This window comes from Arachis hypogaea, chromosome 1, assembly GCF_003086295.3.
Source record: "Arachis hypogaea cultivar Tifrunner chromosome 1, arahy.Tifrunner.gnm2.J5K5, whole genome shotgun sequence".
Taxonomy (NCBI): Eukaryota; Viridiplantae; Streptophyta; class Magnoliopsida; order Fabales; family Fabaceae; genus Arachis; species Arachis hypogaea.
The window spans coordinates 100,278,610-100,295,317 of NC_092036.1; the positions used below are offsets into that span (position 1 = coordinate 100,278,610).

The 16,708-nt window shown below is 24.6% G+C and overlaps 1 long non-coding RNA gene across 1 annotated transcript; it reads right to left on the bottom strand.

Annotated features, from left to right (window-relative positions):
- Window positions 1-9,601: 9,601 nt before the first annotated feature.
- LOC112778475 (uncharacterized) lies at window positions 9,602-10,347 on the bottom strand. The gene is made up of 2 exons (XR_003190576.2): window positions 10,183-10,347; window positions 9,602-10,023 (listed from the first exon to the last, which is right to left on the bottom strand). It is a non-coding gene; the product is annotated as an uncharacterized lncRNA (long non-coding RNA).
- Between the last annotated feature and the right edge of the window lie 6,361 nt (window positions 10,348-16,708).

The following is a 16,708-nucleotide window of genomic DNA, read 5'->3' on the forward strand; positions in this document are numbered from 1 at the left end:
AGAGGGATTCCCTTGTATTGATATTAATTTTGAAAAGAAAAAATGTTGCATGTACTCACTACAGCACAATAAATAGGCGGTTTCTAGTTCCCACAAAATGGACATCTGAGGACTAAGCTTTGCTGTTTGTGGCCACACTATATATATTATACGCCCTCTCCCTCTCAAAGAATAATAATCAACAACGCTCCTTCACTATTCACAACTCCCATCTAATCACTCAGCTAAATTGAATATGTATATTTAATTTAATTTGATTATGATATTAAATAATTTCTCCTGATATTATTAATTAGTCTTCTTTATTTCATTAATAATTTTTCTATGATCTATCATAGGAGCAAGCAATTACATTTGCAAGGGATGGAAGCAAAGTTAATTAAGAGGTGGTCTTTTACATTTTCATCCTCCTTGATGCATTATTTTTATATGGATAATGTCATATGCATAAACAAATAAAACTTTTAGAATTTAGGTTCTCTTCTAGTGTATGTTTGATACTGTTAAGTCAAAGTAATAATACTATAATATCTTGAACTCCATCAATGTTTCAAAAAGATAGGTTGAGTGGGGAGCTGCTATGGATACGATTAGGTTTATCGAGTAGAACAATAGTTGACCAACTTTTAGCATTTAAAAGAAAAAAGAGAAATAGATGCTTTAGATCTGCACTATCTAAATAATAATTATATTATCAACAATGTTAGACATATACGAGCAGTGTTAAAAATTAATAAATTTTGTGATTTGTAGTTATTAATTAATTATTATTAATATTTTTAATGGTATAAAATTATATTTAATGATATAAAATTTTTTATTTTTTTTGTTGGTTAAATACTGATCAAATTTTAATAAAAATAATGACTTTCTAAATTTTTTTGACATATATTATTAAACTTCTATTATCATAAAAATATTAAAATTAATAGAATATTTTACTAAATAAAATAAATATATTTAATATTTGACTAAATATTTTATTAATTTTAATATTTTTGTCACAATAAGAATTTAGTTACAAAATCTAATATAATATAAGAATTAAATTAAAAAATATAAAAATTTAATTAAAAATTTAATAAAATTATAAAAATTGACAAAATAAAATCTACTATTGATTATCAATATTAGTTATTAATATAAATGTTTTATTAAAATATAAAATATATATTAAAAATAAATTAAATTATATATATACATAAATATATAATAATTAATTTTAATAATTAATTTTAATTTACACATCATTTTTTTTTATATTAGTTAGGAGCTCCTAACATTCAACCATGACTAAACATAACTTTACTTTGGGGCTAATTTTTTTAATATAGGTAAAATAATAAAGTTTTTATTAAAAATAAGATTATTTAGTGTAATTATATGTGAATAAATTTTGTAGTATAGAATTAACATGTAACATAAGTATTGAATACCTAACATTATTTTGGCAATATATAGAGATCGTGTTGAATATGTGTTATTATTCTGGCAACACGCAGAGTGCATGTTAAATACGTATTAACATACTAGTTAATACGCAAAATATTTGTTGAACATATTTTTTATATATCTATAATACTATAATACACTTCAAATATTAATATTCAACCGAAACACCATCTTCATCTCCAAATTAAAAATAATTTCTGTTACTTTGGCGAGTTTTATTTTAATTTGTTGGTTGACTGTTTAAGTGGTAGGTTTACTTTTTCCCATGCAATAGATTATCCCAAACTTCAATGTCAATTCCTAAATGCTATTCGTGTACCAAAAGACAAGACAAATTCAGCACATGCTATACTTTTTCACCCCATTAGAAAGAAAGTTCCACCTAGTTTCCTCCGTATTTCTCATTGGAAAAAATAATTTATTTTCATTGGGTTAATAATAATTAATGGCACATAATTGTATATAGTTTCAAGATTCAAGCCTGCATGAGGTTGAGGTTCAGGTTGTTGAGTTTGTTATGGTGAAGAAATTAAAGGTATATTGTTATTTGTTTTAAGAGGAGTTAAAGCGGTGTTTGTTCACATTTGACAAGTTCATGGGTGGAAGAAGGGGGTCCTCTCTTTATTCACTATACATATTGGTTATGGGGGTCCGGATATATAGTACTCTTTGCCCCCTTCAATTATTAATATATACATGCATGGGATCGAATTATTATTATTATTATTATTATTATTGGTCTTCAAACCCATACGGTACGAACAACTTCTTGTGTTTTAAGAACAAATAAGTATTTTGAGATTTAAATTTAACATAATAATAGATCTATAATACGGATGCAAAACATAATTAATTATTTCTCTATGGTAAGTATTCCACATGTATTATATATGTAGGCAGAGTCTACAATTTGGGTGGTTATGGTGGCGAAATAATTTCATCAACTCTTAAAAATATTACTAAAAAATTAATTTTTTTTATTTTGATAATATTTTTTAAAATTAAAAAGTGTTGTTAATAAAATAAAATAAAATAAAATAACACTACTTTTATTTTTCGTAACACTTTTTAAGTGTTACAATTGAATAGTTATTACCGTAATCAACATAATCATAGATATCATCATAACATGCATACGCCATATATGTATTCCTATTAATAATTACTTTATTAAAATTAAGTAAAAGAAATTAGTTTGCATAATAATATTATAGGTAGCACTTTTCTCATGCTGATACACACATGACAATTATTCACATTATTATGTATGGAATTTATATAATATAAAAAAATGCAATATACGAGTAATATAAATAAACAAAAAGAAATTAAAATGGAATTTATTGTTGCATGCATGGAGATATTGGTTTGAGGATTTGGTCCCGTGGCTTTCATCATAATGTAGCGTTACGTCGAGATTGATATAACAGCATAACATGATTGTTAAAATAAAGTAACGAGTTAGTTAACTTTTCCTATGAAATGAAGAAAAAAGAGAAATAGAATTGTTTCCGAAAAATAACGTTAATTAGAAAGAAGTTCTCCTTACATTATCAATGATATGACAAACTTATAACCCTCTAAAGTTCGCTAATCTATATCCTATAAGAAGGAATATAATGGAAGCTGAAACACGCAACTAGGATAATGAATAGAAAAAAATTGTGTAATAATAGAGAGTTATTTTTTTATCAATATTAGTTTAATTTTTTAAAAATATTTTAATTATCTTAAATTATAAATCTTAAATTTTTAATTTTTTTAAAAAGTTTTAAAATTAAAAAAGAATAAAATATATTTTTATTCTATTAATTTGTCAAAATTTTAGAAATACTCGTATTTTTATTTTGTTTTTAATTTTATCTCAAAATTTTTTTATTTTCATTAAATATATCTACTCACAGTTAATTTTTTAAAAAATTTAAGATCAAATAAATAATTTCACAAAAACAACATTTAACACAAACAAGTTAAGCCAAACACAATTTTGTTATTGACTCCTAATTGTTCATCATTATAGTTGAATTGATCTAAACCTTTTGAAAATTTAATTTTCAAGAGAACAATTAATGCAAGTTAAAAACGTTTTGGATAATATTAAAATAAAATAAAATTTAAATATATTTTTTAAATTTTTAATAAATTTTAAAAATAAAAAATATATCTTATTCTAAAAAAATTAAATTCATTTTTTCAAAACATATTTATCATGAAGTTAAAGAAAATAATAACATGAAAATAAAAATTAAAAATTAATTTTTTTAACTAACAATTCATTATAAATTCCACGTCTCTCATTGATAGCTGATTCCCAATGATTCACTCACTTCTTAATTAACCATGTCACCTATATTAATAGTCAATAATGTTGATCGAATCCTTTTTAATTGGTAAATAAAAAGTTAATAAGCAGTATATTCTCTGTTTATCCATTTGGCTATCGGCTACCTAAGAATCCAAATGCTATTTGTCTACCCTTTTTAATTCAGCCATTGCTACTTGTTCAATGACCTTAGCTTCTTTTAATTACTTATTTATTTTTTTAAAGAAATAACAATTTTAAATTTATTAGTTTGGTCTAACATCAATTAAATGAAAAGAATAAAGAGAACTAATTGAAAGGATTTATAATGTGTTATATGTGTAATTGTATTAGATTAGGACCTCAAATAATAGAAAATTTTTTAAATGTACTGATATATTGATATTTTAGTAATTTTTAACTATAAATTTTAATTATAAAAAATATATATAATATATATAATAAAAATCTATAATTAAAAATTATTGAAATATCAGTATACTGATATATTTAAACACTTTTCCAAAGGATAATAGGAGTGAGTTGTTCAGTGACCACAAAATTTTCAGCGTCAAACTAGGAGTATAGGACATTATATTCAATATTTTGTATATTATGGAAGTGTACGGTTTAAACACATGTACTTGCTAATAAAAAAAAAATACAGATGCAAACTCACTATATCTAATTAGCTCTTCTTTAAAATTCTAACACCTAAATACAAGAAGATCAATGTAAAATGATTGATGTATAATTAATCAAAGTTGACCCTTGATCAACAAAATAAATAAATAGGAATTAGGTGATTCTCTCTTCTCTTTTTTTCTTTTCTTTTTATTTCCTACTATTTTACAATTTACATAATCGAGATACATGCAAAGATTGGTCCAAGACAGCCGAGAAGCTAAGGAAAATCATGTTTAATAATAATAATAATAATAATAATAATAATAATAATTTAATTTTAACTAATAATATAAAATATTTTACACACAATTGTACAATTATAATTATTTTTTGGATGATCATTCATATAATCTATGTAAAAAGTGGTTATTTTTGCTAATATTTTGTTATGCAATCAGATGTACATGTAAGACGATTTTACACTGAAAATGTATAATAATAATAATAATAATAATAATAATAATAATAATAATAATAATAATAATAATAATAAATAAATAAATAAATAAATAAATAAACTTCTGCACAACATTTGTATGCTGTAGGGTCAAGTATATATTATTTTGAGATTCTTATTAAAATGGAAAGATTGGGACAACACGTGAATTAGCAATTTCTTATTTCTTTAGAGAGATTCATGCTTCTGACATATATATACATGAATGAATGTGTTTGTGTTGGGGTCTCATACTGCAAATATATATTCCATCATGTTATGCTGCTTATTTCCTCACTTCATACCATCATAATAAAAATGCTTAATTACTTTACCATTCCTACTATACTTACTACATTATAATATACTAAACAAACAAGGATTTTAATATTTTTTGAAATAAAAATAAACTATTTCATCAAAATACCAGTTTAAATAATTGGATAAAATCATTTTGTGACTTGAGAAGAAGTAAGTTGGGTGCTCCATAGTCCATAGCAGAAACCAAACAAGCACTAAAAACATAGATAGCAGAATAAATATATAGCAAAATTATAAATAGTTTATATATATATATAAACTAACCTTTTTTCTAAAAGTTAAGTTACATGACAATATGTATAAATTAAATTTTATAAATGTGATGCTAACCTCCATTATACATTAAAGTTTTTTATTTAATATCATCAAACCTCAAGAAATTTTTTTTGGTATTTAAAAATCAAGAAATAAATATTAATGTAATTTACTCTAATTAAATTTACTACTAATATATTTCTTTCAAGGGTTTCTATTTTGGGTCAACGTAATGGATTGTAATATAGTCATTTTCCGGGCCTTTGATATTATTATATCTCTTCTTAGTGGTAATGGCCCAAAGAAATATTTCAGAATATTTTAGTTTTTAATAGTACAAAGCATTTAGGTACCTCAATACAAAAAAGAAAGGAAAAAAAAAACTCGGTTGGAAAAAAACTTGGACCGCTCTGAGAAATTAAAAGGTCCATATGGCATAAACAAAAAATCACAGCTATGTTATTTTGCACCTGCATAATTTCAACCTATCTATTATCTAATACACCCAATTAAAAAAAAAAAACAAATAAAAAATAATCCTAACCTACTTGGGTCCTTGGATCATGAGCTTCTTGCTCTCTTATTTGTTAACACTTCAACAATTATTAGAAATTATTTTTGGTATAGAGCAGAGTTGTGTAAATATTTGTAAAGAAGATGCCAATTGCACATCTTTTATTTTTTATTTAATTTTTCTATTATATAAAAGATAATATGTAATTTTAAATTTTTGGTTTTCTATAATATTTTCAGTCCGTCACAAATTGAAATAAATTACTAAGTGGAATAATATGTAATTTTAATTGAAAAGTAAAAGTACTTTGCACCATAACATTATCCTTAGTAATTAACTTTCTTATTTTTTTCTCCATGAGTTCAACTCATAATAAAATTCTTCTTGCATCAACAATTACAACTATTTATTAATTCCAGCAATACAAAATGCTAGATAAACACGTCTCTTTTCAACTAAGTTTCCAACTTTTTTTTTTCCATTCTTTCCATGTTAGCATTTTTTCTTTTCTTTATCTTCCTTCTATCTTCTTCCTCTGTTGCTTGCTTTATATTTTTTTTCTGCATTTTTTATTTCTTTTGTTTTTTTCTTTTTCTTCTTTTTCTTTTCTTTTTTCCTCTCAACACATTTATTCTTTTCTTTTTTCAGAATTACTATGTGTTATTCAAAAGCTTTCCTTTTTTTAAAAAAAGATGTGTTAATTTTATAAAATTTATGTATTGTTATTTTTATTAGAAAACCTAATAGTTATTTAAAAGGGAAAGTATGAGGAGCCAATGAAATATTTATACAATATGTACAATAGAGGTTTATGGAGTATTAGAAATATAATCATTAGTATTACATTTTCTCGTTAGCTGAAGCTTTTGGGATGAGTGGTATCATGATATGGTATTAAAACGCTAGATCCGAAAGGTCAAGAGTTCGATTTTTGGTGAACCCAAAATTATAGTATAGAGGATGTTTATTTTATAACTAAATAGCCCATTGTACACATTGTACAAATAGTACATTGTCTCTCTAACCGGATCCTAATAGAAAGTGTGCATAATCTTGGTATGATATCTTTTGGACGGAACATAATACAACACAAACACATGTGCGCATAGCAAATCATATTCACCTTCAATATTAATTCTATGGGTCAGCCACCACAATTGGATTCTCTCAATTTTTTTCTCAATTATTTGATAATATATAATTTTTTATTATTTAATATTTTTGTTCGCATGTTTTCTTAGTCACACTAAAACATGTAAGATAAAAAATCATATTTTAACAAATAATTAAAAGAAAAAATTAAGAGAATCTATTTCTCCACGACAATGACATTCCATGGCATGGATGAACAATTTTAAGTATTTTAGAAATATCGATGTTCTAATAGTTTTAGTTATTGATTTCGGTTAAAATTATTAAAACATACACCAGTGTTTTTGAAAATTTTGAAAATTTGTCAATCGAAGAATAATTTGATGGAACTATTATTAGTTTCTGTTCCAATTCAATCTGCATTGGAAATCATTATAGATCAGATTCCCCATTTATGGCTAAAGTCCGCTCCGGTTACCATTCTTTCATTCAAAAAAAAAAAAGATAACCTAAATGAGTGCACGGTAATTAATTAAGTGTTTATATTTCCATTATTATGTTAAAATCAATTATCTTGTATTTGATTCCAACATATGCAGCACGAAAAGTACGTGCATGAGAAATGCTAGATGAATAATTGTTTGTAACTAAGTCTTACTTAAGTTTTTAAATAGGATCCGGCTATTTAGTTATATTTCTAATAATTGTTAAAATGTAATACTAATGATTATATTTTTAATACTCCATAAACTTCTATTGTACATATTGTATAAATATTTCATTGGTTCCTCATACTTTTCCTTTCTATTAAAGTCACATTAAAAATACGTACTACTAGAAACGACGGAAAAATGGTGGTCCAAAACCCTCCTCCTCTCATCTCTTTCTTCTTTATTTTTTATATAAAGAAAGATTAGATAAAGTCGAGACCCAATTTAAATTTTGCTTAATAACGAAGTGTTGGAATTTTGTGGCTTGAATTTGGTGGCTTGTGTAAATAAATGTAGGATTATCAAAACTTATCATTGGCAAATTGCATATAAAAGTGAAGAAAAAAAACAAGCTTCTCGTGTTTTATGAAAATATATTTAGAGTCTGTTTGAGAAATTTTAAAAGTAATTTTTTTGAATTTTTTACTTATGAAAAATAATAGTATTAATATTTGGTACAATTTTTAAAATTAAATTGCAATTTTTTAAAAAGATATTTAAGAATTTATAGAAAAGTAAAAAAAAATTGACTTCTCTCGTAATATTATTATCTTTTATCACATTTTTATAAAATAATATAAAATAATTTATTTATAACTTACTTTTAATATAGCTATTTATTGTTTAAATTATTTTATTAAAAGAAACTTAATTAAGTTGTTTACCCAAACTAAACCTTACTTACTATAAATAACCAGCTAACCTTTTGCTTCTTTTTTGAGATAATCACGTTAGATTAATAGTCATAAATGATTTCTAAAGAACCAGAAATGTGTTGATTTAGTCTTTAAAAAGTCAGACACTTTAAATTAATCTCTAAAAAATAATAATTATAAATCAAATTAATTATTCTGTTAAATAAATAAATAATAATACATAATATAATTATTTTGTAACGTATTATCATTTAATTAAGAGAATGATTGATTCACCATTGATTTAATCAATAACCAATTTAAAAATCTAATATTTTAAGTACCAAAAATTGATTCATAATTCTTTTGGACTATTTTAACTATTAATTTTAAAATATCTACTTCTCTAAAATAGTGCATTGAGTCCATTTTTTATTTTTATATTGAGTTAAAAATAGTATTTTTTTAAATTATAAATTGTTAAAATGTTACTCTCAAATATAACATCAATTAATTTGGAGTACAAAAATCGAACTATCTAATTTGTGAAAAGTATAAAAATTAGATCCTTTGATTTATAAAATATACAGAAATTGAATCCTCTAATTTCTGCTTCAAAAAAATTTTAAGTACAGAAATCAAATTCAATAATTTTTATACCTTTTATATTTTTAAAAAAATACTCAAATTTACCATATTAAAAAATATCACTCATGTGACATCTACTAAAAAAAATTAGCCCCTTGAATCGCATTGTGCATTACTAAATTAGGAGGAATTGGGCTCTATAATAAAGTCAATGAGCATCTTTTGACTAATGGATGCTTTATTTTATTTTCCCTTGGATATAAAGACAAAAAAAAAAAAAAATACACGTAGGGACAGAGACAGAATCAATAACAATAATAGACTCTGTCAAAAACATGTATACTCTAATACTCTTTCTAAACCCAACAACACATAAAACAAATTAAAGAAACCTATGTATTGTGACAACATAAATACGCTAGACAGTACAATAAATAAAATGCTAATACTATAGTAATAAAAAAAACTGTCAAAATTTATTTTATTTAATATTTATTAATTATGATTAAAATTAATAAATATTAAATAAAATAAGTTTTGACGATTTTTTATTAATTTTTTTTATTATTAAATATTTTTGTAAATAAAATTTACCAATGACTAGACTCGTTAGGACAATAACATAGTATTATTATTGTTGTTGCAAATGCAGGCCAAATAAAATTGGCAAAGCTCAGGAGGGATAGACGAGGAAGGAGAAGAAGAGTTAGGGGGCAATGGGGAAAGGAAGAGATTAAACACTATTTCAATAAGTTTTGGCATAGTGTCTTCCATGGAAGCAAAAAGAAGGAGAACACACTGGGTTTTAGGTCTTACAAGGTCAAGAAAAAGGTCTTACAAGGTCAAGAAAAAAAAAATGAACAACAACATTTCTAGCTAGGGTGGGGATTATTATAATTATTTGGGAATTATTATAATATAAATTAAAAAGCTCAGGTAAGATAGCACCATGCTGCTTAGTATGAAGCTTCTGCAGGGGAACATTGTGCTCCAAATTCAGTTCTTAGTTTTATAGCCATCATCATCATCATCTGCATCATATATAGAATATTGTGCAATTTGTTTAATGATATGATTTGATCATAGAAAATAATTAAAGAATAAAGATGGTAGCTAGCAAGTACAAGAATATTTATGCATTAAAGTGAAAAAGGTATAGTTATATATAGAGAACTAAAATTGAATGTTACCTTTGGTGAAGGCTTCTTTTGGTTTCATGAATAGTTTTGAGATAGATGAAGAGAGTGAAAGAACGTAGCGAGAGCTTTTTGCTACTAAGTAATAATATATATCAATCATTCTTCATGGTAGAATAGAAAGCTTTTACTTAGGGATTTATATATATCAACTAATATAGTAGTAATGATGATGATAATCCTATTCATAATAATAATATGTGGAGCCTGGGTGCTTGGAGAGGTTAGTGGGCTTTTTCTAATTATGGACCTGACAGCGACAGGTCCAAAGGCCCATCAATAATGTTACATACTTGGATGACGTCATCAAGGCCAGGCCCCGGGGGTAAGAACAGCAAGCACATTATATATCATGTCAAGAAAAAATGTATTTGAATTTGATGAGATTGAATGACCATTAGAGTCTTACTTTTTTCTAATTTTTTTTATTTTAAATATTTTTTTTATCATTTTGATATTTTTATCATGTAGTTGTGTATAAAATACATATATTTTTTTATCTAATTTTTAATATATATATATATATATATATATATAGATAATTAATTTTTAGTTTGTACTAATATAATTATTTGTATTTATTTAAATATTAAAAAAATAAAAAATAAATTAAGAGCCTTAATCATTACTCTTGAGATTATATCACACATTGATTTAGTTACATACTAATATTAAAAATAGATCAAATTTTTTTAAAGTGAAAAAATTAGTAAAATAAAAAAGTAAAAAAAATAAAAAATTAATTATCTTTAAATTAAAAACATTGAGATTCACATATGATAAAAATTATAAATTTAATAGTGATAATTAATCCCCCAAAAAAAAGAATCCCTCCTTTTGTCATTTTACAATTTTCTTCGCATTAGAAAATATTTTTAATTAAAAATAATCAAAACTATCCAACTTTTGAAAAATTATACTGACTATTATGATCTCTTAAATTTATTATGTTGGGTGTAGAGTAGGAAAGAGGTCCTCTTACGTTGTGTCCAACTCAATGTTGCTCGTGTGGGTTATATAAAATAAAACCCAATTTTCCATGGCCAAATTGAGATAATAATCACTAATGGAATTTTAATTATATAATTTACCTTTTGGACTAACTTCATTATTGAAATTAGAATGTCCTTTTACACAATAATAGTGATGACAGAATTATTAGTGTGATGACAATTATGACCCGTGTGGATGGAATTGCACGTGGAAGAGTAATAATAATGTTGGGTGGTCAGATTAATTATTATAAACTCTCGTGGCTTTTAAGGTCTTTCTCTTGCTACTTGTAGTTTGCCATGGATGGCACGGCATGGTTGTTTGTAAGTGTAAATGCAGTTATTTGGGAACTCTCTTATAACTCAAGGTGCCGCAAATAGGGAACACAAAATCGTCACAATATATATAATATTATTAATATATGTACGCAAAATGAGGAATGGGGAACATGGAATCTTATGCAATGGAACCAAACTATGTTCAAATTAGATTGTAGATAACGATTTATATAGTCGTGTAATTATATCAATTAATATAAAAGATAATTATTTTTTTGATTTAGTATTACGTAATTAGGTACAAATATAAAACTACTAAATTACTAATTTTGATCCGTTGATTAGGTAAAATATTTTATATAGTCGTGTAATTGTATATATTTTTTGAATAATTATTCACGCAATTAATATAAAACATAGTTATTTTTACTGATATAACATTACGTAATTAGATGTATGTATAAAATTTTTAAATTACTAAATTAACATCACAATTCACAGTCTCTAAAGTTGGTCAAACAAAATATAAAGTATCATAGAAATAATTTTTTGAATTTTTTAAAATTAATATTATTAAGTGTTATTTTTCATTATATATTATTTGAGTAAAATCAAGAAAAAATATTAAATAATAAAAAATTACACTTTATAATATAAATTTAAAAAAAAAGGTTGAGCGAATCTATTTTTATATCTTGGCCTTTGTTGTTTTTGTTTTTTCTTTTTGTTTTTAAACTGTTTGACTGCCCCCACACGAACAACAAATTGGAGCACTTTCTTTTGGACTGAGCTGGTTTCTTACAGATAGTAGTAAATTTCATGCTTCATTCCCATTCCCATGGTAACATATATTCAAGAAAAAAAGTTCTTGAGTATAGTCAAGTTTAGTAATACGTATTTAAGCACGTTGACAATAAAGTTCCTATTATGCAAAACTTAAACAAGTATGTTTAAAAAAAAAAGACAAAAGGAATAATTAATATATAAACCTATTTATTATTTTTAACAAATACTTAATTAATTCTAAACACTAAAGATTAAATTTTAATCCTTCATTTCAAAACCCTAAATTCAAATAATATAAAAATAAGATATTGGCTAAAGTATTTGATTAATATCAATAAAAAATATTAGTCTCTTGATTTTTTTAATTTTATTTTTATCTTATATTTTAATCAATATTAACCATTAAATCTCACATATGTTTTGAATTACTGGTTGAAACTATTTAACTCATGTTATAGCGTGTCAACATCTATTCTACTCCATGTTAGGCAGAATTCCATTTTGACAGCACTTTCTTAATTTCTTTACCTAACGAGACAAACAAAAGTGGCGCATTTAGGTAGCCATTTTTTTTTCTTTAGGGTTAAAGTTTAGAAAGAATTTTAAATGTTTTTGGAATACCGGTGTTTTAATAATCTTAGCCGTCGATCTCAATTATAAAAAATATATATAATATAAATTAATTAAAAGCAACAATTAAAATTATTAAAATATCGGTATTCTAAAAATATTTAAATTTTTTTCTAAAGTTTAAATACAATTATCTAGGGCTGTAGGTTGTAGGTAACATTTAGTGTATATATGGATTATTCCACTTTCACCTTCAAGGGAGTGGTTGTGGAGCCCTTGCACTTTTCATAAAGGCTTTGGATAAGCAGCAACATGTTGTGGTCTTGAGTTAGGTTGAACGGATGAGAAAAAGGAAAATTTTCTTATACCTATTTTATATAAAACTGTAATAACTCATCTATATTAGTAGGGGTGTCCATGGATCGGATCATATTCGCAGATCCGCGGTAAATATCCGCATCTGATCTGAAAATTACGGATATGATCGGTGGATCGGATCCGATCTACATCTTTTGCAGATCGGATCGCGGATATCTGCTCTACATCCGCGGATCCGCAGATCCGCACAATAATAATTAAAAAAATAAATAAATATATGTTTGGTATTATATTTACTTGTTTGTATGTTTTAGTTAGTAATTATTATTCATATATTGTATTATTTTATTTTTATTATTTAGAAAGAGTTTGATTAAAAATATTTTAGGAATAAATAAGTTTAAAAGTATAAAAGAAATATTTTTATTGAATTTTTTTACATTGAAATATGATTAAAAAGAGAAGATTTAATTATGCGGATATATCCGATATCCGATCCGATCCGCACATTTATGGATCGAATCGGATCGGATCCGACACAAAAAAGTACAGATATCATATTAGATCCGATCTGATGGAAATTGTGCGGATCGAATCGAATATTCAGCTATATCCAATCCGATTCGATCCGCAGACACCCCTATATATTAGATTAACTTGCACGCATTGTACACTAATATCATTGTCCCGAAATACTTTCTTTAATAGTTTTCAATAATTTTTAAAGAATTTAAATTTATTGATATCAAAAGTATTTTATCTAAAATTTTTTAGTTATTAATTTTAATATTTGCTCTTATTTATACGGTGTTTTGAGAATTGGATCGGTCCGATTAGATTAATAAAAAATTATTATCAAATTAATTTAGTTCAAAAAAAAAGTTTTGTCAACAATAAATTAATAAAAAAAAATTGATCAAACTTCTAGTTTTATCAATTTAATTTTTTGAATCTTGTATTTATATAAATGAGCATATACTTCTTGTATAAAAATAAGAAAAGTTTTTAAGTATATTAATATTTTAATATTTTAATAAATTTTAACTGTTAATTTTAATTATATATATTATATATTTTTTATTACTAAAATTAACGATTGAAAATTACTGAAGTACCGTGAATCGGTATATTTGAAAGTTCTATCTGTAATAGAAATATTTCATGGCATATGCATACATGTGCACAGTACACTGTAGCTGATTGCATTGTTCCAAGAAATGACTAAGGATGGTAAACTGCAGTACCGAATAAAGAAATCAACAATAATGCTACGAAATAGAGGGAAAAAAATTATACCAAAACGTACATGCCCTTAATCAATTATCATGTGGCCCAGTATATAGCATTTATTCGGAATATGTACCCTTCGAGGCCCACTTGGATGCAGATAAGAACAAAAAAGCCCTGCAAAAGTTTCCTCAGAGTAAAGGAATAAAAATGCGAGGTTGAGTTCTGAACGAAAAGAAAGAAAGGGAGGGGGAAAAAAAAGTGAAGTAGAACAAGTTACGCCAAGAAAAAAAACAGGTTTGAGGTAAGATATTTTAAGAAAAATTATCTAAATTTTAAAATTAAATATTTTAATTTTTTAATTTTTAAAATATACAAAATAATTTTTAATATTTATCTTCGGTAAATTATATAGTATCATTCAATTTGATTCGTAAAATGAAGTAGAAAACAGTTTTCGAAAATTTTTTAAAAAATCTTAAAAGCAGTTCTTAAAAAATTTCAAATAATCATTTAGGTTAAACGGATTAAATTAGAGAGAAATTTATTATCTAATAGATATAAATATTAGAAACTATTTTGTATATTTAAAATTTAAGAGACTAAAATGTATAGGTTAAAAATCTCGAAAATTGATTTAGGTATCATTTTATAAGATAATACTTAGTAAATAATGGACTATTTGATCACCATCAACTTAGGTATAAAATGATTATTGGCTTGAAAAACAACCAAAAAAAAGAAGAAAAAAAAAAGCTTATTATATATGAATTTATTTATTTAAAAAAATTGGAAGAAAAATTAATGATTCTGTTTTCAAGGTTTAGCATTAGCACTGCCCTGCTACAATATGTTGCCTCAGCCCTCAAGAATTAGCATTCACACCCACCCCTTACTATAATTAATTTTTTTATTACAAAATATCAATGACATAAAATATTAAAATAATTAAATATTTTTGTGTTTTATAATAAAATTATTCGTATATAAAAAATTGAGCCCTTCAGAGCAGCATAAAAATCACGATATTTTGCATATACGAATGAAGAAAATTGTATTAGATTAATGTACTAAATCTCTCTGTATGATAAGGTGGTCAACTTATTACCTGCAATATTATTACTCTATTTATATTTGGTTAAGTCTACTTTTAAATAAAGGTCACACTCTATCCATTGTAAATTAAGTTTAATATTATTTTTTTCATTTATCCTAAAATACATTAATATTATCTGAATGTCTAGATTAAATTCATCTAAAAATAAATAAATAAATATTAATCACTTTAAACTTAAAAAATAATTTACATTTTATCAATCTTTTTATGGTGATAAAAATACAAGAGTTTTTCAAAATTTTCTTATCTTATGATGTGGATTCACTCAATTCTCTTCTCTTCCTGAAAAGTGTTTCTAGCACAAGTTAACCGTAAGCTGGTAGTTAGGATTGATTAACGTGTCTTGATCTAGTGGAATCTGAACACGAGACCCTACTATAGACTTCAGCAACGGTATCTTGCTCTATTTCTGCGGCAATTTCATTACCAATAACGTGTGATCTTCGACAAAATATTATTATATCCAAGTAATTAGGATTTTGAATTGAAATTGAAATTGACCTTCGATTGAATAGCGAGTTTAATGTCGTCGAAATCGATTGAAGACTTGGATGCAAGTTCTGAATAGAGATGTGCATCGGTTAAGACTTTAACGATATAGCGATACAGAATTTTAGAAACTTATGTATGATGCGAGGTTTGTAGTCTTTCACTCCCATTGATTTCAGCAGAGACTTCACGAGCTTCGCATCCCTTGGCATCTCTTACTCCTCTTTTTTATCCGTCATAACAATGTATAGGTTTAATTATTGAATTGCTCTTATAGACTTAATAAATTTGTAATTAATTTTTTTATTTTCTAAATTAATTTTTTATATTATTTTTAATTTTATAATTAAATATTTTTAATATAAAAAATTGTTAGAATTAAATAATATTTTTTATAAATTAAAAGTATTTATAATTAAAATTTTAATTAGATATTTTATTGCATATATTTTTAAAAAAATATTTTATTAATTAATTTAATTATAAAATTAAAAATAATATAAAAATTTAATTAAAACAAGTATAAAAATTTATTAAAATTATTAAAACTAATACAATAATTAAACTTAATTTTTATCCAACAGATTTAATTCAAGTGTCTTTATTTTTGGAGCTTCTGCAAACCCTAATAGTCAGTGGAGGTTTATTTCGCAAAATAAATAACTAGGGAGACTATTCTATAATTAATAAGCAAACATCTACATTAGACCCTAAAATAAAGAATAAATTACTAAAATAGTCG